Genomic DNA, 7,544 nt, shown 5'->3' on the forward strand with positions numbered 1-7,544 from the left:
AGGGGGAATAAATATAAAATAGTTAAGGCTCTTGTCTGATATCATACTTCAGGTGGGAACCATGATTTCCTCATGTTGGATTACTTGTTTGTTTGTTTGTTTGTTAACCCCACAGTGAAATCCTCAATCTTGATGTGTTTTTTTTTTTTTCAGGACAGCCAAAAAACTGTGCTAGTTGATACTTTGCTCTAAAGTATGCATCATCTCTTCACAGTGAAACAGAAGACTGAAAGTAAAATACTCATCTTTTATTAAAATTTTCTAGTATGTTTGATGTGACAAGATAAGAAGGGGGAAAACTTTAAAAGGACAAAATATGTTAGGTCTTCAAACATTTCAAAATAAATTGCTACAAACAACTGAAAATACAAAATAGAAAGTATAATGTCTATAAAAGTGTAGGCATATATATATTTGGAAACCAGCTTTCACTTGCACTGAGACCCGATCAATAGTTGAAAAACATTCATTGAAAAATTAGTGCTACAACTGTCAAAATGAAACACAATTCACCTTTATCAAGAAAATCTGAGTGTCAGCTTCTAGATGACACAAGTTTAAATATAAAATTAAGTGGATATTTCCCGACAGAAATAATATCCCAAACACAGTATTTCTTAATGGAACATTAATATAATTCTTGTTTCTACTTTCTTTTGTTCTTTCCTCTGAAGTTCATGGATCTCTATGGTCACATCCTGAGTAACAGTCCTAATTCCAGGCTTTAGCCAATGAGAAATTAATAAGGGAGTCGTATTAATTATATATTCAAGTTTCAAAATTCAGTACAGTGGCAATGTAACTATTGCATCTTTTTAAGTTTTATCTCTTGCTTCCTATCTCTGCTCTGTTCTAGGAGTCTTGTTTTCTGGTGTCTTACCTTCTTCTGGCCATCCTCCTCCTCAGGAATCTGCACCCTACTCCAGTTTAATAACAAATTGTTGATTTGTGACCACACAGTTATGGTAATATTGATTGTTACAATCATGAATTCCATCTTGAAGCTGGTCAACAACCTATGTTTATATTTTATAGAAATAAGTGCTTTTTAAGAATATAAAACATCAGGAATTCAATTTTCCTTAAGAATAAATGACAATGGGGGCGCCTGGGTGGCTTAGTCGGTTAAGCGTCCGACTTTCGCTTAGGTCATGATCTCGCGGTTCGTGGATTCGAGCCCCGCGTCGGGCTCTGTGCTGACTGCCAGCTCAGAGCCTGGAGCCTGTTTCAGAGTCTGTGACTCCCTCTCTCTCTGACCCTCCCCTGCTCACGCTGTCTCTCTCTCTCTCCTAGAAATAAAAAAAATAAATAAATAAAAAAAAGAATAAATGACAATGATTGTTCTTTTTTTTTTTAATGTTTGTTTTGAAAGGGGGAGAGAGAGAGAGAGAGAGAGAGAGAGAGCGAGTGCACTAGCAGGGAGGAGCAGAGACAAAGAGAGAAAGAGCATCCCAAGCAGGCCTGTCCTGTCAGTGTGGAGCCTGACTCAAGCCTTGAACTCACAAACTGTGAGATCATGATCTGAGGCAGAATCAAGAGTCAGATGCTTAACTGACAGAGACACCCAGGTGCACTGAAAAAGCTTGTTCTAAATTAAAGCAGGGGGCCAAAAAGAAAATATTTTAATGAAATAACAAAAGAAATGGTAGATATTTTATCTTGATGAAGAAAATAGGCAATTCTCTATTCTGTGTTATATTCATGTCCATGAAAATATCCTAAATCTGAAAGTGTATATTAATAAAACATTACTTATTTTCTCAAAAATATCTATGCAGGCCAGTTAGATACTTGCCCCATCCTCTAATAAAAGCCATGAGATTATCTTACTGAAGAAGTATAATTAAAAGCAAAAATATTCTCTCAACTCAGAAAACTTTTCCACAAATATAGTAGAGAAAGAAAACAATTTTATTATTGACATGTATTCAACCAGAATGCAATGCACATCAGAGGCAATCCACTAAGTGATTGCAAAGACAAAAAGAAATCTTACCCTTTATACAGTCAAGCAGACAGAGTCCATTATGTACCTGTTTTCAAGATAAACAGTAACTGGTCCTCACATAAGAGGATTTTATATCACATTTGACACACATAATGCATCTAAAGTCTACCTGGTAAGTGAGATAATCATCTGTATTCACTAATTGTCTTTGGAGAAAAAAAATACACTCTCATGTCTTTATGGCAGGAGGTAATTTTACAACTTGGAGCAAGGACCCATAGAAGTTACATTCCTACCCTTCACGGTCACTGGGACATAGGGGATAGATCTCCTTTAATTTTTGCATTTCGAAAACATAACTCCAAGGTCCTTGAGAAAGACTTAGGTCACAAAATTCACAAAATGGGGCTGCCTGGGTGGCTTAGGCAGTTAAGCGGTCCAGCTTTGGCTCAGATCATGATCTCATGGTTGGTGGGTTCCAGCCATGTGTTGGGCTCTGTGCTGACAGCCAGAGTCTGGATCCTGCTTTGGATTCTATGTCTTCCTCACTCTCTGCCCCTCCTACTTGTGCACACACTCCCTCTCTCAAAAATGATTAGACTTAAAAAAAAAACAAAGCTCACAAAATGCCTATCTAGTTGTCTTCAAGAAGATTTATGTAGATTTTAAAGAAGGGAGTAATTACATACCAGTTTTGTAAGGCAAGTGCTTTAAGAAAAAGAAAGGGCACAAGATCTCTTCCTTTATTTTCAAAAGGGAGAATTAACTTCTTATTGTTAATTTGTACTTGTCCTTACAGTGCCTAGCCTCTTTGATACAGATATAAGATTCTTTATGATGTTTTCATCACAAAAAAGCCTGGCACTTTTAAGCTATTGGATTTCTTTCCATTTTAGAGGTAGAAGGATATTAATAGTGTCATAAGGTTATTTTTTCAGACTATGAGGAGATCATCAGTGTAATGATTTTAGTTATTGAAATGATTATACTGATTTTAGTTTTTAAAAAAAGTAAGCAAGTTGTTATATAACAGGGAAGAAGAAAAGTAAGGGAAAAAAGCATATAATCTCTTTCAACTTCACACAACATGAAGCCTGCCATGAATTGAAATCAACACCCAAGATTTCAGACAATTGCTACCTCTCCTTTTCATTTTTGATGCAATTTAAGGTCTCTTAAAATCAATTTTCAAATTGACAGATTTTTAGGTTTACTCTCTAAAGTCCACACACCAGATTATTTGGCACTTTGTGGGTTGGTTGGTTAGGTTAAATGCATGGAAATCAGTACTCCAATTCTTACTTGGTTCTTTTTGTGTACTTCTGGTGCAGGAGTCTACTTTTAACTAGCTCCATTTTCCTCCCTTCTCTCTCCCTCTCCCTTTCTCTCCCTTTCCTTCTCTCTCTCTCACCTTTCACTCCCTCATTGTGTGTCTGAGTTCCACCTTCAAATTGGATAAAATGTCAAAACACTATCTACCTACATTCTATTCACCTTATAGGCATTCAAATCCTCCTAAAACAAATTCCTGAGATAAATAATCAACTCATGGGTTAACTACAATTTATTTACAATTTAATGAATTTTTCAGGCAACAATTGTATTTTTTTTTCATTGCAGCAATGGTATACATAATTTATATCTTGTTTCTAAGCCTAACAAATGTGTTTTCTAGAGATAAGAGGTCTATTTCCACTATGCTTGTTCTCTGCATAGCCAAACTTTTTGAAAACGTTTATGAACATTACTTATGATACATTTGTTAATCATTTTCCCCTTTTAATTGAGGATTTAGACTTAAATTTACATGCTGAAATTTCAGTTTCTGTTTTGTTACTTTGGTAATTTAATGCGATCAGATTTGACATCCAATAACTCATTAACCTAATGTAAAATTAATCTTCCTATCCTACAAACACATATGTATATTAACACCACATATTGGCAATTTTAAAATAAATTAAATACAAAATTTTACTGTCAATGGGAACTGAAACAAAATACAGTTTAACTTGATTTTATGACTTTTTGGAATCTTGCCCCTGAGAATATCATATTTTTTTTACTTAGGTTGTATGCTCAAGTTATTTGTAAACCTCAGAAACAAAGGTGAAAAGTTTTCTTTAAATTCAATAGAGGTTAATCATCAAGAGGTTGTGCAAATTTAAATTTCCCCATGAGGTACTGAAACTTGATAACAGTTATCATTTCATATTTGTTTTTATCAAATTTTAGAGTTGATACATAATAACTCTATTGGACAGTAAGTTTTTGGAAAGTATAATATCAGATGAACTGGATTAGAATTTTTCAATGTTTATCAGTATTTTAATAGATATATATATCATCAATACATTTCTATTAATTGTTTATGTTATTTCTTAAGCTAATGTAACAAGGGGGCAGCTGCTCTTAATACTTATTATAATAAAAAATTGGACATTTGTCAAGAGCTTACATGCATTATCTTATAAATCTTTACAACAACCCCATAAAAGATAAGCACTTATTATTTCTACTTTTATAGATGAGGAAATTGAGATTAGAAAGTTTAAGTGGCTGGCATGAGGCTGGGCACCAGTACCTGCTGGGGTGTGAATGCTAAACCAGGTCTGTCTGCATAAATATTCTGCACTGTTCTTAACCAGTATGCTAACTGCCTCTGTTAGAAACTGTCTAGCTCCAGGGGCACCTGAGTAGCTCAGTCAATTAAGCAATGGACTTGACTTTGGCTCAGGTCATGATCTCACTTGGGATCTGTGCTGATCATGGAGCTTGCTTAAGATTCTCTCCCTTCCTCTCCCTCTGCCCTACCCCATTTGTGCATGCAAATGCTTTCTCTCTCTCTCTCTCTCAAAAAATAAAAATAAATTTAGGAAAAATAAACCCTGCCTAGCTCATAATGTAAAGTTAATTAGGTGAGAGATTATATTGGAAACGTATAAAGCATTAGCTGATATTATAGTTCCCTTTGTAATTCTTCCTCCATATCCTCTGGAGGTCCACCTATTGTATCTTCTCTTCCTTTTTGTATTTCAGGACAAATTCCTGACTCTGATTATTTGCCAGTCTTGCTTGTACTCTGTGCTTCAATGTGTCATGTTATTTCATTCTCATAACCATTTAGTGTGTGCTGTTATTTTATTTTTACAGAGAAGTATGTAGAGATTCACATTGGTTAAATAAATTGACTAAGAGTTTGGGCTCTTTATAATTTTACCTTTATGACACTGTGATGGTTAGTTTTATGCATTAAGTTGGAGTGTGTTTTTGGATGGGATTAACATTGACATCAATGAACTTTGAGTAAAGCAGATTGCTCGTCATAATAGAGGTGGGCCTCATCTAATCAGCTGAAGAAGGTCCTAACTAGAATGAAAAGACTGACCTCCTCAAACAAGGGGAAATTTTTCAACAGATTGCCTTCAGGCCTTTGAGCTTTATCTGCACCATACCTGGGTATCCAGGCTGTTGGCTCACACCACAGATTTGAAACTTGTTGGTCTCAAGAATCATGTTAGCCAATACATGTTAGCCAATAATAAATCTTTCTATTTAAAGACACATGCTACGTTTCTGTTTCTCTGGGGAATCCTGACTAATACACACACAGTTCCTGATATGCATAATTAATGTATTTGGTAATACGCAGCAAATCATATACCCCACACTACTGATCCCACATGGGGCCTTCTGTCAGGAATTGATTTGGATTTTTTAGTTAAAAAAGGAACTAAATAATCATAAATTTTTAGAGGAAAATATTACTTGCAAAATAATTATTATACGATTATAAATATAAGTAAATTATCTTATGCTAGTGGCATCTTTCACGATATTCTAAAAATCATTATTTAGAAGAGCTAAGAATTACAGTATATTAGATTTATAAAAATGATTTGAATTAGGTACTAGGTAACTAACCATTAAAGCATTCTATAATGGTTAGATGTTTATCTCAGTCTATCAGATTTCACCCATAGTGCCTTGGCCTTTGATTATGAAAAATTCAAAGGTATTTCTCAAGGGTTATTGTTAAATGTTGTTATATATTTATTGGGAAGTTTACCAAAATAATGAATATAAGCATATATCAGGGCACTTACATGCTTTTTAGAAATGAAAATGGAGTGGTAGTTTCCAAAATTTCTTTTCTTAAATTTGACATACACAACACCAGGGCATGTATTCATCTGGCTTTTGCTAAGGAAAATTTTGTAAATTATAAAAGAGGCAGCACATATGTTAAATGCATGGCTCAAAAACAAACAATGGATAAAGATTAAACTTGAAAAAAATATATATTATATATAAAATAAGCTTTTAAAAATTGAGTAGCACAAAAACTGGATTCAAATATTTTAGAACTAAGGAGCTATGGAGAGAACTCACTAAAAAAAAAGGTGGAGCCAAATAAAATATCTAATATTTAATCACAATGATATCTAGTATATTGATATTTAAAAAGGGGAAATCTAAGATAATGTATTTGTGTAAAAAGTATTATGAAAAAACTTAAAAATAGGTAATTACCTTTTAATTAGATTTTCCAGAAAGAAACTATCTATTTGGAGAATAAGAATTGTAAATTACTGGGTAAGGATTCAGAAGAACCAGTATACTGCTATCCGGAATTTGAATAAAAGAGAACAGAAAAAGGTGATGGAGAGATAATCATCAAATAAACACTTTAAAAAGTTTCCTAATCTAAGGAAAGACTTGAAGCCTCAAATCAAAAGAGGTCAGAGAGTACCAGGCTAATTTAGTGAAAATAGACACCCTGCATATCCAGCAGAAAAGATGAGTTGCTTTCAAAGGATATAATGAGGTTCATGTTAGATTTTTTTCTTCTGATCACTAAGGGTCAGAAATCAATAGAGCAACATCAGCAGCTTTGAAGGTAAAAAAGATTAAGGCCTAAGAATTCTATACCCAGTGAAGCCATCATTTATTTGCAAGGGCAGGAGAAAGATACTCTCTGACATGCAAGGGCATAAAAATTATACCACCTAAGTAGTCTTCCTGAAAAAATTACTTGAAGATATATCCGGCTAATGGAAACATGCATCAAAATAAATTTTTCAAGAAGGGAAGCGAAGGTATAAAAAATCGTGATGAGCTGTGAGACCAGAAAATAGTAATAGAAATAATGATTGTTAACATAATAAAACGATGAGAATTTTATAAAGAGATCTCTAAAAAGAGGAAATTTGAAGAAAAGCACTATTTATTTGTATCAAAATAAGTAATTTCAATAAAAATAGGAAAGAAACAGTAAAAGGGTGGCAATTTTCAATTGATAATAGCAGTCAGTAATTTATAATTAATTACTTGATACTGATTTTTCAAAATAATGAAGCATATGTTTCCAAGACTAAATGCAACTAGCCTTATCTGAACAGGTTTTTAAGCATATGTGTCTCCAAAATTCATCTCAGACCTTGAGAAGCAGAATTTAGGTGTGGGGCCTGGGATTCAACACCATTTAGAAAGCTTGCCACAATAATTTGTATGCAGCTGGCATGTAAAAGTGTATATATATATATATATATATACAGATATATATGTATATATATATATACAGATATTGTTTTGC

The sequence above is a fragment of the Crocuta crocuta genome, unplaced genomic scaffold, assembly GCF_008692635.1.
Source record: "Crocuta crocuta isolate KB4526 unplaced genomic scaffold, BGI_CrCroc_1.0 scaffold223, whole genome shotgun sequence".
NCBI classification, from domain to species: domain Eukaryota; kingdom Metazoa; phylum Chordata; class Mammalia; order Carnivora; family Hyaenidae; genus Crocuta; species Crocuta crocuta.